General features: G+C 35.6%; 1 protein-coding gene across 13 annotated transcripts in view; it reads right to left on the bottom strand.

Moving 5' to 3' along the window:
* The window catches only part of LOC106867420 (zinc finger CCCH domain-containing protein 10), a 639,081-nt gene that overhangs the window by 263,251 nt on the left and 353,105 nt on the right, over positions 1-22,725 (bottom strand). For 2 of the 13 annotated variants that reach the window (XM_089356349.1, XM_089356350.1), the window contains one exon: positions 19,150-19,266. The exons of the other annotated variants lie outside the window; for them this stretch is intronic. The gene's annotated coding sequence lies outside the window, so the exon portion shown is untranslated. The remainder of the gene's footprint in view (positions 1-19,149; positions 19,267-22,725) is intronic. 13 annotated transcript variants of the gene reach the window in all.

Raw genomic sequence — 22,725 nt, 5'->3', positions numbered from 1 at the left:
ATATATATATATATATATATATATATATATATAATAGATAGATAGATAGATAGATATATAGATAGATAGCGGGGCGATAGTGTGTGTGTTTGCCTGTTTTGTTTCATGGTTCTGTTGCTGTTGTATTATTGATACATATTTTTACCATTATTTATTTACTTGTCATTCTGAAATAAATATTTTCAATCCATTTGATAATTTTTGTTTTCTCCTTAGTTTATATATATATATATTTTTTTAAATCTATTTTTGTTAATGATGAGGATGTTGTTAATGTTCTTGTTGCTGCGATTGTAATTTTTGCTGGCCAACTGTAAGAGGGATGACAATCAGAAGCTGTCAATTTCAGCTGTCTGGTGGGAAATTAACTCTAATCAAATTGCTTGCAAAGCTTGAACTAAAGTGTGAGAGAGAGATGGAGAGAGAGAGAGAGAGAGACTGAGACAGCAAGTAAGAGAAAAGAGAGAGAGGGGGAGAAAAGACAGAGCTGTAATTTCTTTTTTCTTCGTTACAGAAAGTGAACAATGAATACGTATAAGAGAAAATAGAATTGCTATATGATTTATATATACGATATATATATGCTGCAAAATTGCAAGAATAAATATTGATTTATTTCTGCTGTGTACAACAATGCTCCTTTTCTTCAGTTACAAAGCTAGAGAGAGAGAGAGAGAGAGAGAGAGAGAGAGAGAGAGATAGAGAGTGAATGAGAGAATTAGAACGGGATTATAGTGAATGGACTTAACCACAGTATAATTGAAAGTACGTCTTTCATTGATGATAGGCATTGTTGAAATTAGAGCAGTGAGCCACCAAATTACATATCAGAAGCCATCCTCTTGCTCAGCATAAGGATGTCCTATTCTTCTTCTCTTTTGTTGATTCTAGTCTTTGGACCGAGGTCAGACTGGAGCACTGTTTACAAAGGATTTTAGTTTACCTTCCTGTTACTTCCTACCTACCTACCTGCCTAGTAATTATTTCCTTTCAGTTTGGTATGTATCTAATTAATCTTTTCATTTTTGCTTTTTTCATCACATTTTAATCACTGGACTGCGACCAAGCAGGGTCACTGTCTTGAAGGGTTTTAGTCACACAAATCAACCCCAAAAAATTTTGGTCCTTATTTTATTGGTCTATTGCTGAACAGCTAAGTCATAGGAACAGAAACAACCCAAAAGCAGTTGTCAAGTAGTGATTGGTAGGGACAAACACAGACACATAGGTTCATGCACTCTGATTAGAAGGCACTTCCCCAAAGTACTACATGGTGGGACCAGACACAAAAGCACATAGTTGCAAAGCAAGCTTTTTAACCATATATCCATGACTATTCCTATTTTTATTCATAAACCACGTAACAAACATAGCACCATCTTTTTAAAATCAGTGTAAAACACACACATGAATGCACATGAGCACGCACACACATGAATGTAGACACACGCAGCTATCGATTGTTAGAGCATGGAAGAAACACTTGGCAGTTTTTGCTTAAGTTCTTTTTACTTTGAGATCAAATATTGCTGAAGCCCACTTGGCCTCTCATCTTTTGGGGAACGATAAGAAAAGAAAAAGAAAAAAAGTACAAGTCCAATGCTGGTGCAAACATTCTTTCCTATCAGATGTCACATCCTGGACGTATCGCAGAATCAAGGGTGAGAGTGCTAAAAGGTGTGATGTCTGCTTACAACTACTTAAGCACCTGAGAGAATTCCTGAAAGCTTGATATGAGCTATCAAGCCATTACTACTTACAAGTGAAGGTTGATATACATGCATACAGACATATATATACATACACATATGTCTATACATATACACATATGCATACATGCATATATACAAATACACACACACACACACATATATATATATATATATATATATATATATATATATATATATATATATATATATATATATATATATGTATATATATATATATATATTGGGTTATCCGGAAAGTTCATGCCAATTTATAGTAGCTTACCTTTCGACTTAATTTAGAACAAGGTTGAGTTCATAAAATAGGATTTGACTACACCTCCATTTAGAGCACAGTTTAAGCTATCTTTTCATGGAAGAAGGTTTATGTTCCTATAACTTGTGTTAATTTTGTAACCCTTTAAAATGGAAGATAAGAAAGTTCATTTTGGCACTTGATGCTTTTCTTTTTCCGTAAAGGGAAAAATGCCTCACAAGCAACAAAAGAAATATGTGCAGTTTACGGTGATGTTTCTTTATCCAAAAGAACTGTATAGAAGTGGTTCACAAGGTTCCAAGCTGGAGATTGTAGCCTTATTGATAAAGAGAGATCAGGCAGACCATTCACTACAGATGATGATCAAATCAAGCCATTAATTGGGAATAGCCCACATTGCACGACCCGAGAATTGGCAGAAAGCCTCAACCTATCAAAATTCGTCGTTCATGAGCACCTGGTAAAGCTCGGAGTGGTTGGTGTTAGGAAGGGCATCCAGCTGTAGAAACACTGCCAGATCAGATTGGGGCCTGGTGCAGCCTCCTGGCTTCCCAGACCCCAGTCGAACCGTCCAACCAATGCCAGCATAGAAAACGGATGTTAAACGATGATGATGATTGATGATGATGACACATACACACACACACACACACATATGTAGACAATTACTTTCAGCACTGTTTCCATTTAGCAAATTCCACTGGAAAGATATTGGTCAACATGAGGCTTTACTAGAAATCAACTGTATATCACCATATAACACCCATCTTCCATAGTGGTATTGTTGGGGCAGCTTGTCAGAAGCTGCTAAATCAGAGGACTGAGGCCAAGCTATTACTATCATCATCATCATCCCTTTAGCTTGGCTTCTATAGTTGGATGTCCTTCCTAATGTTAACCACTTTGAAAAGTGTACTGAGTGCTTTTTGCTGGGCACCAGTCACAGTGAGGTCACAAAGTACTCACAATACGAGCCTCCTCAACTGAGAAGAGTACAGTATTGAAGTATGTATATATAGGTAGTATGTGTGTGGGTGTGTTTGTGCCTCTCCTTGTAAATGAGTGTCACCATCATACAAGCAGTGTTGTTTTTTTTCCAGAATTCCATAAAAACATATCTAGCAATGGGAAGTATCACCTTGCTTGGAAACATGTGAGGGTTGGTGACAGGAAGTGAATCCAGTTACAGAGAAATCTGCCTTAACGAATTATGTCTGGTTCATGCAAGCATAGAAAATAAGCATTAAAATTATGAGGATGGTGATGATAATAATGATGATGACATATGGTGAGCTTGCGGAGGGGAAATGCTATTGGCATAAACCTATAAAAAGGTTTAAGGATGGCATAAAGAGTACTATGAAGTCACTTGGAATGAATCCAGAGGACATAGAAACCCTTGCTGGATGGTGAACAAAAGTGTGGTGTGGAGTGAAAGCATTTGAAGAAGCCAGGATAACACATGCAAGAGTCAAAGGAGATTTAAGAAGAATGTTATGATCGAATAGGTGAATTACATGACTTATTTGTGTGCACAATTTGTGACAGACCATGCCTTTCTTTCGCTGGGCACAAATCTCATTTGCGAAACCATGGAAAATGAACCTCTACCAACTATTCTGCCTATATGTCTGTGCACACCTTTGAATGCAATGCATGGCAGAAGGTCTGCAAATCTAACGGAGGCCTCAAAAGACATTTTAAGATCCACAAAGGTCAGAACTTATCTGCAGCACTTGGTGATCCAAATCAGATATGTAATCTGCGTGGGTGGATTTCAGAACATTGTCTGGTTTAAAACGTTACATCAGATGCCATGGTGGTTCTAAGGTGTAGGTACAGGAGGTGATCAAACTCTGCATAAGTAGTAGACAACCAACATATATATATATATATATATCAAAACAGCTCATCAATGAACGTCATGGTTTACTACTACTATCAGGCTTAATTCAAACTAATAACAGAGGAAAATTCCTCTTTGAACAATGTCATATTTATATATCCTGAAAAAATCATACTGATGATGCATAAACTGATGCATATAAATATGCAACAATATGCAATTAGTAAAATCGAAACATGTGTCAGACAATTATTATGAATAAACCAATTGTAAATAAGCATAAAGTTTAAATGTTCAAATTCTTCATTTTTCTAATTATCAATATTGTACTTTACACTCTAAGCAGCCAAGAAAACTGTAACATTGGATGGGAGTTAAAGGAAATTTACCATAAAATGCACCATCTGAAGGAACCAGCCTTGGCATTTTACATAGAGAAATTCGGTATCTGCCTGGATATTATATCCCTCCTTTTACTATATATATATATATATATATATATATATATATATGTGTGTGTGTGTGTGTGTGTGTGTGTGTATCAACAAATGAAAGAAAGTAGCACTCAACACATTTAGTTATAGTTTTAAGCATTAAATAATCTATGTCTTAGCCTGCATACACACATACTAGTTATACTATTCAGAAAGATAAAAGATATTAGAAGAAAATTGTACAGAAGAAAATATATTTCATATATCCAGCATAAAGTGGTGAGTGAACTTATTACTATATATTCATATACACTACATTTTAAAAGTGAAAGTAAAAATGTTATATAATGCATAAGGTGTACGGATGTTGATATCAATGATATAAATAAGCATATATGCACATACACATGCATAAATATATAAAAACATACAAAAAATGTATCTGTGAGTGTGTTTGTATGTATGAATGTATATGTATTTGGCATTATAGTACAAAGAGAGAAAGTAGAAGTATTAGTCGGTGTTATGTAGTCTGGAATTACCAATACTTTAAGTTCTCTAGATTGTGGACAGCAGCAATCATAACAGTTAATAGAAGATGATGTCGACTCAAGAGATGGTGAAACATTATATGATGTGTTCTGAATAGTGTGAAAGAACAAATGTTATAGAATATTTGATAGCAAATGAAGATACAAATATTATGCAGTATATCCCAAATGATTTGATTTTGTTCAAATAGATGTACTTGTGTTTGTGTGTATTCTTTGATTTCATGTACTTGTGTAGTCAACAGTATGTATGTATGTACATACATATGTATGTATGTATGTATGTATGTATGTATGTATGTATGTGTGTGTATGTACGTACATACATATGTATGTATGTATGTATGTATGTGTGTATGTACGTACATACATATGTATGTATGTATGTATGTATGAATTGTTAAGTGTGTGTGTATAGTATATATTCATTTCAGTTCATCTACATCAGTATACATAAGTATGAGTGAGGCTACTCTACATGAGTAATCACGTGCATTTTAAGTGTTATGTTTGCAGGTGAGTATATTTGTTCATATGGTTATGTTTTGCAGTGCATATATATATATATATATATATATATATATATATACACACACACACATACACAAGGTGAGAGCTGGTTTGAAGTCTTTGTCTAGCCAAAGCCCATGCTGACAAGAATGGCTATAAGAAGCATAGAAATTGAGCTGACATGGAGGCAGTAATGGAGGTAAACACGTTATGCTTGTAATAAACATATTTACATAAAACACAGAAACAAAGATACAGAATAAGATTTTTAAAAAAGTATATAATTTCAAAACACAACAGCTGTTTCAAAAATCTCAGAATTACATCGTCATTTTCTGTGCCCCATGTAAGTACATTTATATCAAGCCTAACTATGCAATCTCCATTACAAACTCTCTTTCTCTCTCTGTTATGTGTGCATGCATAGCAATCTAATGAAAAAGTTCACTTCTAAATGCATAGTTTCAGACTAGTCCCACAGTGTAATACCTTCTTTGAAAAGCATGTAAGAGTTGACATCTAGAAAGGCATCCATCAATGTAATACTGTCTCGGTAAAACTTGTAAAATCCATGACAGCCAGGAAAAAAACTGAGAATAAAAAGGGTTGGGGCTTAGAGGATGAGGGCATGTGTGTAAGTTATTGGGTACTGAAACTTCAGAGATCATTACTCAGAGTTACTCGTTACCACTATATGAAATGATTGAAACGTATTTCAGAGATAGACACTGAGTAACAAGAAGTGCAAATTCATGAAGTTTCAGATCCAACTAAATTATATCAATCTACTTCCAATATTGAGTGCTTCTCGTCTTGTATCAGCCTATGCCTTTACATCCACCCATCTATTTATCTAGTTATTTGTAATGGACCTACAAAAATAGCAGCATTGGGGAAGACATAAGAAATGGTGGAGTCTTATCTCAGGGTGCTGAGCCTTGCATTAAGTTCATCATAATGAGATCACTTTTTGTCAAGAGATCAAAGCAAGTGATGAGATTTTGTGCTGGAAAAGACCTTTAGAAGTATGGAAAAATGGCTGTACAATACATATAAGCATGAGAAATGAGTATAGAGAATGATGATGATATTGATAGAACATGCTTTTTTACTATTTGGTCATGTTTTTGCAGGTATGCGCATTGTGTACATTCATACGCATTTAACACTTTTACTACCATATTGTTGCTCAAATACACCCCCTTTAGCTCAATTAATTTTGGAAATAATGGAGAATATTTTCTGTTATTAAAATTTATTGTTATTAGGCTGCTATTTGAAACACAAATCTGCGTGAAATTTTTAATGGGAAATTTTAATTTAGATCACTTTAAATCAGTAAGTTTGAACCATAGAACCAAAAAAAAAAAGCATTAAATATTTGTGTAACTCTTTAATACTTGTGCTCTGTTATGCTCATATGCTCATAAACATCATCCAACATTTTACATCATTACTGCTCTAAGCTTAACTTCACATTTGGCTGCATTAGGTTGGGCTGGTTTGGTAATACTGTTGCAGTGGATAAAATGAGGACACAATTTTAAATCATGAGAGGTGACCACACTCTGGTTTTCAGACCAACTATGTATAGACTCCAGTCACAGAATGCAACTTGCTCTGATATCACATCTGTCACCAGACAAATAAATAGCAGATGTCAGTGAACAACAATAGTTCATGACATGAGCTGAACAGTAATTCAAATAATTCTTCGAGTAAATATGTAAATAATTATAATCTACTGTTGATTCCACTGCTGCTGCTTTTGCTCCTGAGTAACATCAGGTAAACTCTACTTGCAGTCTCTGGGATGGAAGGAATTAACTAGTGGATTAACAGTTATGTAAAGAGATGAATCACTACTGAATAAGCAAGCTGTTTGGAATTTTCTGTGACAACGGTTTATATAATATCAATACATAAAAGAAGACAGAGAACCAAGTTGATGAAATAGTAGTTTGTTTGACAAAATTATTAAATAGCTTCAGAATGGAAAAATGACAGCATCACAAAATAGCATGTTAAACAGCATAGTTGTATTCTCGTAGAATGGGAAAATGACGAACTGATAGAATGACATATAAGTAGAAGAGGAAAATGGCAGAATGGCAAGCTCACAAGATGGTAGAGTGGCAGAATTGCAAAATGGTAGATCCACAAAATGGTAGATCCACAAAATGGTAGATCCACAAAATGGTAGAATGGTAAATTGGTAGAACATCGGATTGATAGAACAGCAGACTGATAGAAAAGCATAACAGAAGAATTATAAAATTGTATAATGTCAGAAAGACAGAATGGTGCCAAAGCAGGTGTTTCACCATCTTTAACAAACAAATACAATGAATAAAAACTAGCAATGGGAGGGGAAGATAAAACAGGATTTTGCTGTTGTTGTTTTGGTTACTTCTCTTTCTTTTTGTATATTACTGGAGGTGTCTTTTATCTCAAACCATTATTGTCAACTGTTGTTGTTATTATTATTATTATTATTATTATTATTATTATTATTATTATTACTAGAGGATCCTTTGCTATTGTCATCATTGCAGTTATATTCATTTACAACCATTATAACTACTGATGCTGTAGTCGTTGTTATTGTTATCATCCTCATCATTATTGTAACTACTGGTGTTCTTGAAGTAATCATCATTGTCTCTACAGTGGTTGTTGTCATTGTTCCAGTTGTTGTTTAGTTGTTATAATTGTTGTTGTTGTTGTTTTGTTGTAGTCACCATTGTTAGCAATGCTTTTCACACTGAAAGCTGTCTCCAGTTTTCTATCATTGACACTGTAGCTACTTTTGTTGTTGTTGTCATAGTGGCCTTCTGCTGTGGCTGTTGTAGTTACTGTTGTTGTGAAGTGTAGAGTGTGTGGTGGTTGGATGAAGAGCCTGTCATCAGTGACAAAGATGTAACTGTAATAATGATGGCTTGCTTTTGTTTGTATGCTTAGTTTTGCATTCACATAAAATACACCTGCTTTAACGTCTCTTTCTGTTTCTCATATGTCATGTATACACACACACACACACACACACACACACACACACACATATATATAAGGATAGACAACATAGGAACACACACACACAAAAGAATACAATGAATGCATCAAATATCTGCAGAAAATCTTTAGAAAATATTATAAAGAGGAAATAAATACTTGTAAGACTGCTAAAAGAACTGATAAGAAAATACACACACACACACACATGCATCAATATATATACATATATATATATATATACACACACATACATATAATGTTTATACTGAGTCATTCATGTGGGAAAAGTGTATTAGACTCAGTGTAATGAATATCCTTTATGATTTTACCATCAAACAGCATGGTTAAGTAACTTTGTTGCCTTTTTTATAATCATGGTGTGTTCCATAACCCACTGGGGTGTTGGGATTCTACTGTAAACTTCATTCTCATCTGGTTTTATCACTATAATTGAATTCATCTTTCTCCAAGCTGTTTCCTAGTATACATTAAAGGCCGAAATCAAAACACTTGCAGCACTCTTACAAGTAAGTGTTTCAGTTGTTTTCACAACTTAAGTTGAACTTTGGTATGGAATCTATTAACAGGTAGGTGAATTGAGCTATTGAAATATATCTTAGCTAAACTTATTGTGCAAAGCTGGCAACTTCATATGTTGCCCAAATTGACATCACCACCATCTTGCTTCTGGATACCTTTAGAAAAACTCCACTTCAAAACAAACATTCATGTCCAGATCTCCTGATTGATAATAATTTCCCCACTTCCCTTCCTCCTCACCAGTCTTGAGAACTATGGAAAAATGGTTATGACTGCTGCAATTCTTCTGATTAAACCCTAAAATTTATTTATTAATTACTGATGTTGTAGTTATATGCTCTGCCAAGCTCACCAGCTGTAACATCAACCCTTTACACCTTTGATACAAACCTGTTTAAAACTGCTTCTGGTTCTATAATATGAATCCCCTGTTATAAAAATGAACTAAATTTAAACCTTCAACCAAAATGTTATGGTAATTTAAGTTCCAGAAACCAGATGAATTATGACAAAGATATTTCACTAATTTCAAAATTAATTGAATCAAAGGCAGTGAACTTCAACAGAGATATGGTAACGAGAGAGGGAATACCACCTAAGCTACTACAAACTGGCTAGAAATAGCAGTAAAATCTCTCTCAAACTATATTTTCTTTCTAAGAAGTAGGAATAACTACTCAATACGAAGATAAAAGTTTTTAACAATAAAATGAAAATAAGTCTGCATGTGCGTGTGCACGTGTATAAATGCACACTTACACAACCATACAGAAATGTACCAGGAATTTTGAAAATTATGTTGATGAAGAACTACATGTTGAATTTTAGAACATTTTTATAGATTCATTCTCTACCAGTTAAACATATTCCTAAAGTTCTTGTAAACTCACCTATTTCTTTGCAAGAAAACTGCAAGTCTATCTCTTAGAATAATTATAGGTACAAATAGAAATTCTTAATTTAGTTAGAGAAACTGTAGGTTCTGAAACAGTTGGCCATAAACATCCTCTTTCTCACTGGCTTTCAAATAAAGGTTCACTGTTTCAGTTAAGCTGACCTTTATAATAGTACATAACATTTGTTTTACTTCATCTTAAACAAATATATCAGGCCTTGTATATTTGCTTTTAGCGGAAGATTTGATTGGAATGCTCCACCGATATTCTTTGTTTTGAAATGTATGCATTCATCAGAGATATTTAGTATATGTGTGTGTATGTGTATATATATATATATATATATATATATATATATATATATATATATGCCCGAATATGTATCTATATAGACATGTAGATGTAGGTATGTACATATATGTGTGTATACATGCATATACTTATATATCATTTGTATTATATATATATATGTGTCAGGGCAAGATTTTTCCTATGGATGGAATTCTATATTGTTTTTAGCAACAACTAGACTGGAAGGTAGTACCTTAATGACATTCTTCCGTTAATTACATATGTAACATGTTCCAAAGGAATGTGACCTAATCAACAGTTTCAGCAGTGTCTCTGTGGTTTTTGAGCTCTTCACTATCTATTTCATGCTGTAGGTATTTTGTAGCTATTTCCTCTTCTTGGATTGAAGACAAATAATTTTTGAAATGCAGTGTGATGTAACATGTGAATTTATCTATATGTATTCATATTGTAACAACTGTATATATATGTGTGTGTATATATATATATATATATATATATATATATATCATCATCATCATCATCATCGTTTAACGTCCGCTTTCCATGCTAGCATGGGTTGGACGATTTGACTGAGGACTGGTGAAACCGGATGGCAACACCAGGCTCCAGTCTGATTTGGCAGAGTTTCTACAGCTGGATGCCCTTCCTAACGCCAACCACTCAGAGAGTGTAGTGGGTGCTTTTACGTGTCACCCACACGAAAACGGCCACGCTCGAAATGGTGTCTTTTATGTGCCACCCGCACAAGCCAGTCCAGGGGCACTGGCAACGATCTCGCTCGAAAATCCTACAGGAGCCAGTCAGGCGGTACTGGCAACGGCCACGCTCAAAATGGTGCATCTCATGTGCCACCCGCACAAGAACCAGTCCAGGGGCACTGGCAACGATCTTACTTGGCTTGCCGGGTCTTCTCACGCACAGCCCATTTCCAAAGGTCTCGGTCCGTAGTCATCGCCTCGGTGAGGCCCAATGTACGAAGGTCTTGCCTCACCACCTCAGCCCAGGTCTTCCTGGGCCTACCTCTTCCACGGGTTCCCTCAACTGTTAGGGTGTGGCACTTTTTCACGCAGCTATCCTCCTCCATTCTCACCACATGTCCATACCAGCGCAATCGTCTCTCTTGCACGCCACAACTGATGCTTCTAATGTTCAGCTTTTCTCTCAAGATACTTACACTCTGACGGGTATTCACATTGACATTACACATCCAACGGAGCATACTGGCTTCATTCCTTGCGAGCTTACGTATGTCCTCAGCAGTTACAGCCCATGTTTCACTGCCATGTAGCATGGTTGTTCGTACGCATGCGTCATACAGTCTGCCTTTTACTCTGAGTGAGAGTCCCTTTGTCGCCAGCAGGGGTAAGAGCTCTCTAAACTTTGCCCAGGCTATATATATATATATATATATATGCATGTATAAGTTATTAAGTTTTTATATGTATGCATTCAGATATGTTCATTTACTCATTCATTTACCAGGACACATGACTTTCTAGCTGGAGGAAAATCTCTCACAACTCCATATGCCACCAACTATCTCCTTTGGTCTGGCTTACTTTTCATTTCAAAGATATATTTATGTGTGCATGAAAGTGTGCATGTGTGTGCATGTATACATGTATTTAGGCACAGGTATGGCTATAGGGCCAGAATGGTTGTGTGCTAAAAAGTTTGTTTCACAACCACATGGTTTTAGGTTCAGTTCTACTGTGTAGCACCTTTAAAAAGTGTCTTCTATTACAGACTTGGGCCAACCAAAGGAGCTCAGTGTGTGTGTGTGCATGTGTGTTGCTGTCTCCCTGTCTTGACATCATGTCAAAGCCATAAACAAGTGTTACTGTCATGTGAACAGTGTCCTTTGTTTTCCATCTTCCATGGAAACATGCCTGATCTCAAAGAAACATTACTCAACTTGGAAGCAGGTGAGGGATGACACTAAGAAGGGCATCAGGTTGCAGAAAATCTGCCTTAACAAAATTTCTGTATGGCTCATATGAACATTAACATGATGATGATGATGATGATGGTAGTAAAGAAACCATATACAAGCACACACACACGTATATCCCCAAAACAAAAGTCAGAATCAAGTAGAGAGAATGTGCTGGTAAGTCATAGTCCAAGTAAATAAACACCTGAATAAATGAATATATATATATATATATATATATATATATATATATATATATATATATATATGTAAATACACATGATATGCATGTACATATTTCATATAAGGAATTTTCTTAGATGTACTTACAAGATATCAATGTTGAAATCTATGAATAATGGTTGAACCAAAAAATAAAAATTCACATTATTCTAACAAATGTTAGATATGTAAGTAATTTCAAATGAAATGAAAGCAGGTCACAGGTTTCAATAGAATGGGATCTCATCGCTTCAGGACAGCCATCCATTACACTGTGAAAGATAACATTTAGTAAACCTATCCCCCAGAGAAAAAGTAAGTATTCATATGATATATCAAATATGAGACAGCAATGTAGTGTTTTAAAAACTATTATGAGGAAAGAAGCAAACAGTGAGAGAAATACCTCAAATGTGAAAGAAAAAAAATATAAAGAGAGAAATTATTTAGGAAATAATCCCCATTGTGGATATAAATATTGACTGAAATATCTTAGGAATTATGTATGAAGGGAAACAAATATTTATACAGAGTTTTTCAAGTGTGGAAGAGAATGTGCAGAAAATATTATTCCTAGTGTGGTAGACAAACAATGACACAATACTCAAACTTGTGAGATGGAGTATTTATGTAAGTTAACTAAAATTGGAAATAAACATGCAATACTCAAGGATATAAATACCACATTACACACTCACACACACACATATATATAAATATATATATATAATGCACACACACACACACACACACACACGCACACTGCAAATGAAAATTCTGATGGCAATGGTAGTAATGGTGATGATGGCAGTATGGTAATGATGATGATGAAATCTCCATTAACATCCTGTTTTGTCAAACCACATTTGAAAAAGTTCATTTTCATATCAAGCTGTTAATATATGATCAATCAGACCTACCTATTCTATTGTCAAACATGTTCCAGTTGAGATGGCCATCTTCTATTCAGAGATAAAGTTCATGGGTTCAAATCCTGAACTAGGTGATACGTTATGTCTTTGAGCAAGGAACTTCAGTTCATGTTGCTCCAGTGAAACTCAAATGAAAACAAGTACCAGCCAATTGCTAGGGAGAATTTATTGAAATAGATGTTCTATGGCTGGATGCCCTTCTTGTTGCCAAGCCTAACCTATTTCCAAGCAAAGTAATATTTCTCTATGGCCAGACATGTTTGTGCAGTACATTAGAAATGAATTACACTGTTTTTATGACAGTGACCTCATTTACAACTACCATGCAATGTAAAGAGAAGACAAACACACGCAAACATTATAGGCTGCTTTTAGTTTCTGTTGACCAAATCCATATACGAGGCTTTTGCCAGTATGGGGCTGTAGCAGAGGACACTTGCACAAGGTGCCATGCAGTGTAACAAAACTGGAAACCATGTAGATGAGAAGCAAACTTCTTAACCACAGTCACATCTGTGCCTCTCTCTCTCTCTATGTATATATATATATATATATATATATATATATATATATATATATATATATATATATATATATTATGGAGATGTACTTGCATAGCAAGCGACCTGATCTGAGATTGTGTGCTGGAACAAAAACAATTGCAGCGTGAAAGGTGTTTAAATTGGTGAATGCTGCCATAATCCTTGCATTTAGTTCATCTTTGCTGTTACAAAGAGTTTTGCTGATTTCTCACTCAATTGCACCCCACACATAATAATCAAGGGGGTTGTAGTGTGAGGAGTTAAGTGGCCTGATGTTAGGGGTGATGTGGCTGTAGAAATTGTCTGACAGTTATAACTGGGTTCTCCTGATTGTGTAGCATGGTACCAAGTCCTGTTGCCAGACATTGGGTTTTCCAGCAGCCACCCTCTTGAACCAGGGCAGCACTACTTTTTACAGGCACTTGATGTCGGTTTCTGTTTTGAGTTTAAGGCCATGTGGGCTATGAATGGGGTCATAAGGTCGCCATCACTAATGATCAATCCAAACACCATGATGTCGACTGGTTGACTGATTTTCATCACTCTCGATACATGTTTCGGGGACATGGCAAACACTCAGATTGACACCCAAACACTTTGAAATGTTCACATTGAAGCTTCTAGCATGAATGCCAAGCTGTACAGCATGTCATTTCCAAATTTCTGGCAGTATGAATTGCATCATGGTGCTTTTTTTCTCACAGATGGTGCCCAATTGAGTGTACTGTGTACTCAACAAAATCAAAAACAATGTGCATGTGCTAAATTGAAAATATAAGATGGCAACAATTTACCCATCGGACTCTGCATATATATGAAGCACAGGTTCTCACATGCACATAAAGTTCAATCTTATATGGCAGCATAGGATCCAGTGTGTTAACCCTAGTATCTTACTTTGGGATTGAATGAAAGACAGTTTGCCTCCTTGATATGCAATAAACTATAAAATGTAAATCTGCTTTGAGAAACTGAACTCAACAAAGCAAAGAGCTAACCAACTTTACAGCTTAACAGATTCAGTCTGTACCATTGTATCATCTCTGTGTACAATCAGGCGGGCAGGGCTTTTGAGTGCTCTACATATCTTAGCCATATGAAATTAAAGGTAGTGACAGGATACGAAGTAGCAATCTCTAGATTGGTTACCTATTTAGTACTCAGTTTAATTAGAAACCCAGGACTTCTTGACTGTTGCATAAAATTTTTCGTACCAGTATGAAAGTGATGATTTTTATGGAAATAAATAGCTATTTTTACAGCTGGTTAGTAACCATCCTATTTTAGGCATATAAACTGAGACAGGACATGTGTGCTTAACTAGAGAGAGATTTATCAAAAGGCAAAAAAAGAGAAAAAGAAAAAAAGAATATCAATCTGAACTTTTCAGTTCAATTCTGTATCTCCATGCCGCTATGCCTAAAGAGACAAAATTCTGAATACTAACATAGAAAACAAAAACAAGAAAGCTTTAATGACGACAAAATAGCAACAACAATGATAATGAAGACAATTATAACATCAAGAGTAACAACAACAATAGTAATTATTTCTCTCTAATTAAGATTAATAACTTAACTGGAACAAATTCTTCAATGGAAATGATTCAAAGTCTATGACTTCGAGAATACCATGGACACTGCATATATATTTTTATATATTTTTATGTTTTGCTTTTTGGTTTTATTTTCCACATTTCCTAAGTTTCCCACTACTTCGGCTGGCAATTTGTTTTATAATTTTTTAATATTTTTTATATTTATTTATCTATTTTTTTGTCGATTGTCTAATTGATGATTGCACAAAGGTGAAGAAGCAGAGGATAATAATTAATTAACTCCACCAATCAATATAATGCTCCAGAATTATTTCCAGACGTATTGAATTAGAGAAAAATGATATTTCTAACAAAATCAAATGGTCAGCACAAATTTGTATTTAAAAAAAAAAAGCAAAACAAATAAAACAACAAAAGTGAAAAAAAAGAAAGCTAAAACAGATTCAGTTTCGAAAGCCTATTTGATCTGACCAATGAGCGTTTTAATTGTCTGGGGAAAATCATTACAAATGAAAAGGTTCAAATTTGCCTCCTCTCTATCATTATAGCAAATGGCAAGGTGCATTCTATCAAAGTGATTGAACGCATGAGCCCTAGCTCTGACAATGCAGTCTTGTTATGCATAGAAGAAATGTTTGAGGGCTATTCTTGCAGCGGACATGTTGGTTGCAATTCATATAGAAAATGCCTCTTCTACATTGCTAATTTGCACCCGTCTAATCTATTTTTCTCTACCACTAGCTCTTTGAAAAATACTATCAATTCTGATCTAATTGCTCTCTTCAGGGTACACAACCACTGGTCGCCAAAACTGCTCCCCACCAACTGCTGCTAAACTAGTTTGCAAATCTGGCTTCTGCAGTCTCTGCCTGCCAGCAAAGGCAGGTTCAACTTCCAGTAACTAGGTCTCTGTCTTTGGGTTTTATTTAAGTTGATTATAAGAATAACTAATTTGTGGTCAGTGTAATTAACTAGTTTGAACTTTACTTTGTAACAACCTACATTATCGCTATCCACTGGCTCAACAAGAATTCCGTATAGAATTAAAAGAATCAATAAAAATATGAATTTATAATGGCAGTCTAACTATAAATAAGTACTACAGGGAAGCTCAGTTTGCCCATGAAGCAAGAGTACTATTTAAACTACAAACTTGTGCTGGGAAAACTTTGACCCATAGAACATTCAGAATGGCATAGCAATGAAAAATTACCTTAAATGTTTTTAGTAGTACAGCCCACCTGATGACAAGTCATGACTCATACAGTCTGCTCCTTGGAAGAGGTTGCCCATGCCTGCAACAAACTATAAATTAACAAGTACTCTACTAATTTTGTTGGTCTCAGATTGGCACTGTCTATGGATAAAGCAATACCAAGCACATTAAATAGGATATGTCTTTGCTAAAAGATTTATTGCCTGTGGTGTAGCTGATTGAAGTGTCTTCATAAAATGCTATCTCAACTACTTTCCTCTTTTTTACCATGATATAGTGAGAGTGCCTACAAAATGTTATGAAACTCAGTTGAAATACTGGTGAAGTAAGTATAAAGATATATTTTCCTGAAAGTTTTTGAAATGTAATTAACCAGGGATTCTACATATAGAAATATATGATTTGGAAGTTCAGTCATTGAAAAACACTTCCTCACCTATACTGCCAGTGACGAGCAACAAACACTAACATTGCAACTTGTCAGTTCAGATAAGTCTGTGTAATAATATAAACTCTTCCACCCATGAAATAGAGAAAACAGTCGACAGCTGAAGCATGACATTATGACAGTAACATTTGGCATTGCAACACAAAACAAAACCTGTTGTTGCTGTTGTTATTATCGTGACTGTTTTGTTTAGCCTCAGGTTAATCCAAATTAAGCACACCTATGATCAAAATGCATTCCAACTTTGACCATCCTGACATTTTTTTCCCCAAACAGTGAAACTGCAATCCAGAACCAAATTCTTGAATATGTGCTTCACTTTGGTAGGTTTGGGGGAGATTTTCCTGTTATATCTAGGATGTCCATTGACCACAAAGAAACAAAAGATGGTCGGCTGGGCTAATCATTTATAAACTGAAACTAATTTGTAATAATGATAATAACAATAATAATGTTTTCTTTATTAACTACATGGGTTGACAACTATACAATGACTACAATTCCAATGTTAAAACTACCAAACGACAGTAAATTTAAAAAAAATTTTTCTGTAATATGAACTTCATTGAGGATGTTAATGTGCAGAAAAACCATTACAGCATCCGGTGGACTGCTTTTCGGTATTTGTTCTGATGCTTTGCACTTTGAGTTCAAATCCAGCCAAGTTCAGTTTAAAGCAAGTAGTAGATAAGTGGAATGGTCACAGAGTCAGACAAAATGTCTATCAATATCTGCTCTGATCAATTAGCATTCTGAATTTAAATACCGTGTAAGTGCTAATGATCAGCACTAACCACTTAACCACAAGAGCATCCTCATCCAGCCTTGGCAAGTGTTGACAAGTAAACCTACAACTAGCACAAGCTGGCAACAGCGATGATGGGGCTCTAATCTAATAGGAAAAAAAGCAAGCAGCCTTTGGTAACAAGTATGCTCCATGAAGGTTGATGGTGAATGAAGGGAGCCAGCAGGTAAGCAATAACAAATCTTAGGCAAAGATATATATGTATATCATCATCATCATCATCATCATTTAATGTCTGTTGTCTACGCTGGTATGAGTTGGATGGTCTGACCAAAATTGGCAGGCTGAGGAGCTACACAATACTCCAGTCTAATTTGGCATGGCTTCTGCTGGATGCCTTTATATGGCGCTGTATGGGCTTTTTGATATGGTACCACACAAGCGCTTTTACAAGGCACTGTCATGAGTGCTTTTCATCACCAGGGGGACTGGTCATAACACTTCTGCTGTGGAGTGCAGGTCTTTTTGAGTACGGCAATGTGCAAACCCATGCAGTTTTATTTATTTGTATCATTATCTTCAAATCGGTTCAGCTGGATTCCCCTTATAGTCACTCTTTACTCCACAGACTTGGCCCTCAGTAAAGATTTTGGAGTTTAAGTTAAAACATTTGAGCACATGTTTTCTATATTGAGCATCTCTGGATTTGTTGGCTTTCTCACTCTCTTCCTCTCTCCCTCTATACACACACACACACACCTAGACATACATACACTAAATCTGTTGCTTAACTGCTTATAGGTAACCAGTTGTGATGGTGGTAGCAGTGATAGTGAACAAAAACAGGTAAATAAAAAAAACAATTAAAAAGAACAAAAAATTTTTTTTTAACTATTCCAATACCAAACCAGTGGTATTGGGGCCAAAAGTGTGGGGTTAAGGGGATGGACAATCACATTCATCTAGAATATTCTCTGTAAAACAAAATCTTGAAACTCAATTTCTCAGCCAATCACAATCTTCCATCTCCCTCTCTCCCCTCTGACTTCTATACTCCAGCTTCCTTTTTATCCTTGTTCTCTCCAGCTCACTTCCATCTCTCTCCTTTCTCATTTCCTCCTACACTCTACCTCTCTTTAGCATTGCAATCTCTACCCTCTGTCTCCAATCAACATCCTCCCTCTTTCTCTTTATCCTTCTCTCCCTCTCATTCCTTCTTGACTTTTCATTTTTCCTCTCACCTAAACATTGCTCTTTTTCACCAACACACTCTCTCACTCTCTCCTAACTTAGCAGTAAAACTTCAAGAATTATCTCAAAAGAATAAAAAAAAAAAAAAATCAAAATAATCGACAGTATGTATTGTTTGTAATTTGGGAATTCAAGCACAGCACCACCAAGCATCTGTTCACATCCAAATCCTGTCTCTCAGTGGGCTGCTAATATATAACATAACTCACAGTTAGGGCCACACTAAATCTGTGTTTCAGTTGACTGTGAGTGATTGGTGACTGAGGTACTTGGTGCACCATCACCACCATCATCATCACCACATGACAGAGAGCCTGAAAAATGTACTGTAGATGTACAAATTTAATATATTGTAACACTAGAAGAATTCTAATGCAACAACAACAACAATAATAATAACCATAATAATAATAATAATAATAACCATAATAACCATAATAATAATAATAATAATAATAATAATAATAATAATAATGATAATAATAATAATAATAATAATAATAATGATAATAATAATAATAATAATAATAATAATAATAGTCTATGCAGGACTGTGCTTTCGAGTCGCACTTTTCGTTATTAAGTTTGCCTTGGTGATGGATTACGTCAGCTATGTTTACCTTAGTGATGGATTGTGTCAATCGTATACAAATAAAGAACTCTACTCTCTAGATATAATAATAATAATAATAATGATAATAATCATAATACTTTCATTTATTTGCCACATGGGTGAAAGATGAGGGGGACAATAGAGAGACAGACAAAGTGTGGGGGGTTTACATATAATAATGAAATGATTCATAGCATACAAAGGTAGGAAAAAAAACAGAGTGGGGAGGATGATACAGATGTGGCCCTCCTGATACAGGAATGCCTCTAGGGATAATCAAGGAACCCCACTGTCCAAGGTTTTCCTGAAACCCTAGGGGCCATGCCCTCTGCAATTCCTTCTCTCCGACTCACATGTCTACAATTAGAGAGGCACCATCTACTCTTGCCATTTTTTGCAACTTTCATCTACCTTTCAGTAAACTCACTCAAGGACAACACTTCCCTCTCCGCTCTGAATTTCCTTTTCAAGTGAAACTTGAAAAAGTCAATGAGAGATCTACCAAAGAGGAATGTATCTATCCTTATGCCTTTCAGCCTTGTCCAACAAACAACCTCTTTCGCCACAGCCACCAGGCAAAGGAAAATAATAATAATCCTTTCTACTATAGCCCCAAGACTTGAAATTTGTGTGGAGTGGGCCTATCAATTACATCAACCTTAGTGTTCAGCTGGTACTTATTTCATTGACTTCGAAAGAATGAAAACAATAGATGACCTCAATGACATTTGAATTCAGAACATAGACAGATAATGCTAAGCAGTATTTCATCTGTGGTTGCGTAGTTCTCGAGTTTTAGGGATTCACACAGACAGACAGACAGACAGACAGACAGACAGACACACATTCTCATTTTTATATATATAGATTACATAGATATACACACATCCTTACAGGAATGTCTCTAAGTATTTATGTTAGCACTCATACTAATGGATCAACAGTCCATATTACACTCACACACAAGCATGCATGCACGCACCCACACACACACACACACACACACACACACACGCATGCATGCTGACACCAAATAGTATGGATTAATATCTATTTACACACATAGACTAAACATCCTCTCATATCTTTAATCAAGAACACAAATGCCTTAATATAAAAGAAATGTAAAAATAAAACATCCAAACATAATCACATAAATATACCACCAGTAGCTTCTGTGTATACATGTACACACAGTGCTGATCTATAATTGTGGAGGAAACCTGTGGAAGGGGTAGACCTGGACAGATGTGGGAAGAAAGAAATGGTGAGAAAGGATCTTCAGATGCTGGGCCTCATAGAGAAAACGACAAGGGACCAGCAGTTGTGGCAATTTGTTGTACCTGAGAAGATGTGACAAGCTAAGTAAAACCATGGTCAAGCATACATACATGTATGTCCTTCGCAGGTGATGGTGCCATGTAAAATGCACTCATGCCGGTGCCATGTGAGTTGCATTTGTGCCAGTGCTGTGTAAATGTACCCATCCCATTGGAATGTAAAAAGAAACTCAGCACACTCTGTAAAGCATCTATCTATCTATCTATCTATTCTTTCTTTTATTTCAGTCATTTGACTGTGGCCATGCTGGAGTACCTCCTTTAGTCGGACAAATTGCCCCCAGGTCTTATTCTTTGTAAGCCTAGCACTTATTCTATCGGTCTCTTTCATCAAAACGCTAAGTTGCAGGGACATAAACACACCAGCATTGGTTGTCAAGCAATGGTGGTGGGGGGAAGACAGACACACACACACACACACACACACATATATATATATATATATACACACATATACATATACATACAACAGACTGCTTTCAGTTTCCATCTACCAAACCCACTCACAGGGCTTTGGTTGGACCAAGGCTATAGAAGACACTTTCCCAAGGTGGCATGCAGTGGGACTGAATCCAGAAACATGTGGTTGGTAAGCAAGCTATTTACCACACAGCCACTCCTGTGCCTATATATATATATATATATATATATATATATATATATATATATATATATATATATATATATATATATATATATATATATATACATATATATACACCTCTGCTAGCCTGCCAAAACAAAAAATAATTACAGACTTATTTCGAGTGTGCCTGTATATATAGACGTGTATGCGTGTGTGTGTGTTTGTAAACACACACACACACACACATATATATATATATGCACCTTGCAAATGCACCAAGACATGTGAAGTGTCAGAATGGTAATATACAGTAGTTCCAGTGAATGAAGCTGGGATGATGTGGGTGTATAGCTTGAACCACAATATTCTTCCTATCTAATCAGCAAGCATTGTAAGCATTCAGACCAAAATTAGAAGTAACACTGCAGTGGTCGTGAAACTGCAGATGGAATCAAAGAATATCTCTTAGGATGTGACAGATTCAAGTGTAAGACAGACCTAAGCTGAGAGCAAAGAAAGTATTTATCTCCACAGGTTACAACTACTTTTGGCTTGATAAGTATATGTTAAACTGAACAATTCTTTTTAGTCATGTTCAGTGGACCTATTTGATGTTGTTGTTTAAGGTCTGCATTAGCCTGGACTAAGCTGACTCATAGTTGTAGGCATTCCACCAATAAATACTGTCTTGAGACTTGAGCACAATGGAGAGTCGTAGGAGGGCCTCACATGTTTAGGGGCCTGATTATAACCTATGCATACTGTGGTATGCTTTCAATAAATATGTACTATAGAGCTGAGTGCACTGATTTGCTCTGGGGGCCAATATCTTGGCTAAGACATCTATGCAGTGTCCTCTTGATTATCAGCATTCTGTCTGAGTACAAACTATTAAACCCCAAATTTGTTTCTCTCTCTCTGACTTCCCAAGAACTCTTTCTAATATTTGATAAGATGGATACATCGAAACCAGTTATATTTTAAATCACTCACTGTAACAAAAATATAAAACAGTCTCTAAAATATACTTCTGTGCCTTTTCCAACTCCATTGTGTTAAATATAATTTTTGATTTCTATGGACTCTTAAACATCTTTTCAATTATATATATATATATATATCATACAATATGGGAAATTGATTGCTGTTTCTAGCCAGTCAAGTAAAAGCACAGAACAGTCCTGAACGACCTTTGTTGACCAGAGAACTCTAAGATATTGCTCATCTTGATTTGAAAAACAAAACT

The sequence above is a fragment of the Octopus bimaculoides genome, chromosome 8 (genome assembly GCF_046866305.1).
Source record: "Octopus bimaculoides isolate indiv1 chromosome 8, ASM4686630v1, whole genome shotgun sequence".
NCBI lineage: Eukaryota > Metazoa > Mollusca > Cephalopoda > Octopoda > Octopodidae > Octopus > Octopus bimaculoides.
Note: the sequence above shows the minus strand (reverse complement) of the source record. Positions and strands in the feature narration are given on the sequence as shown.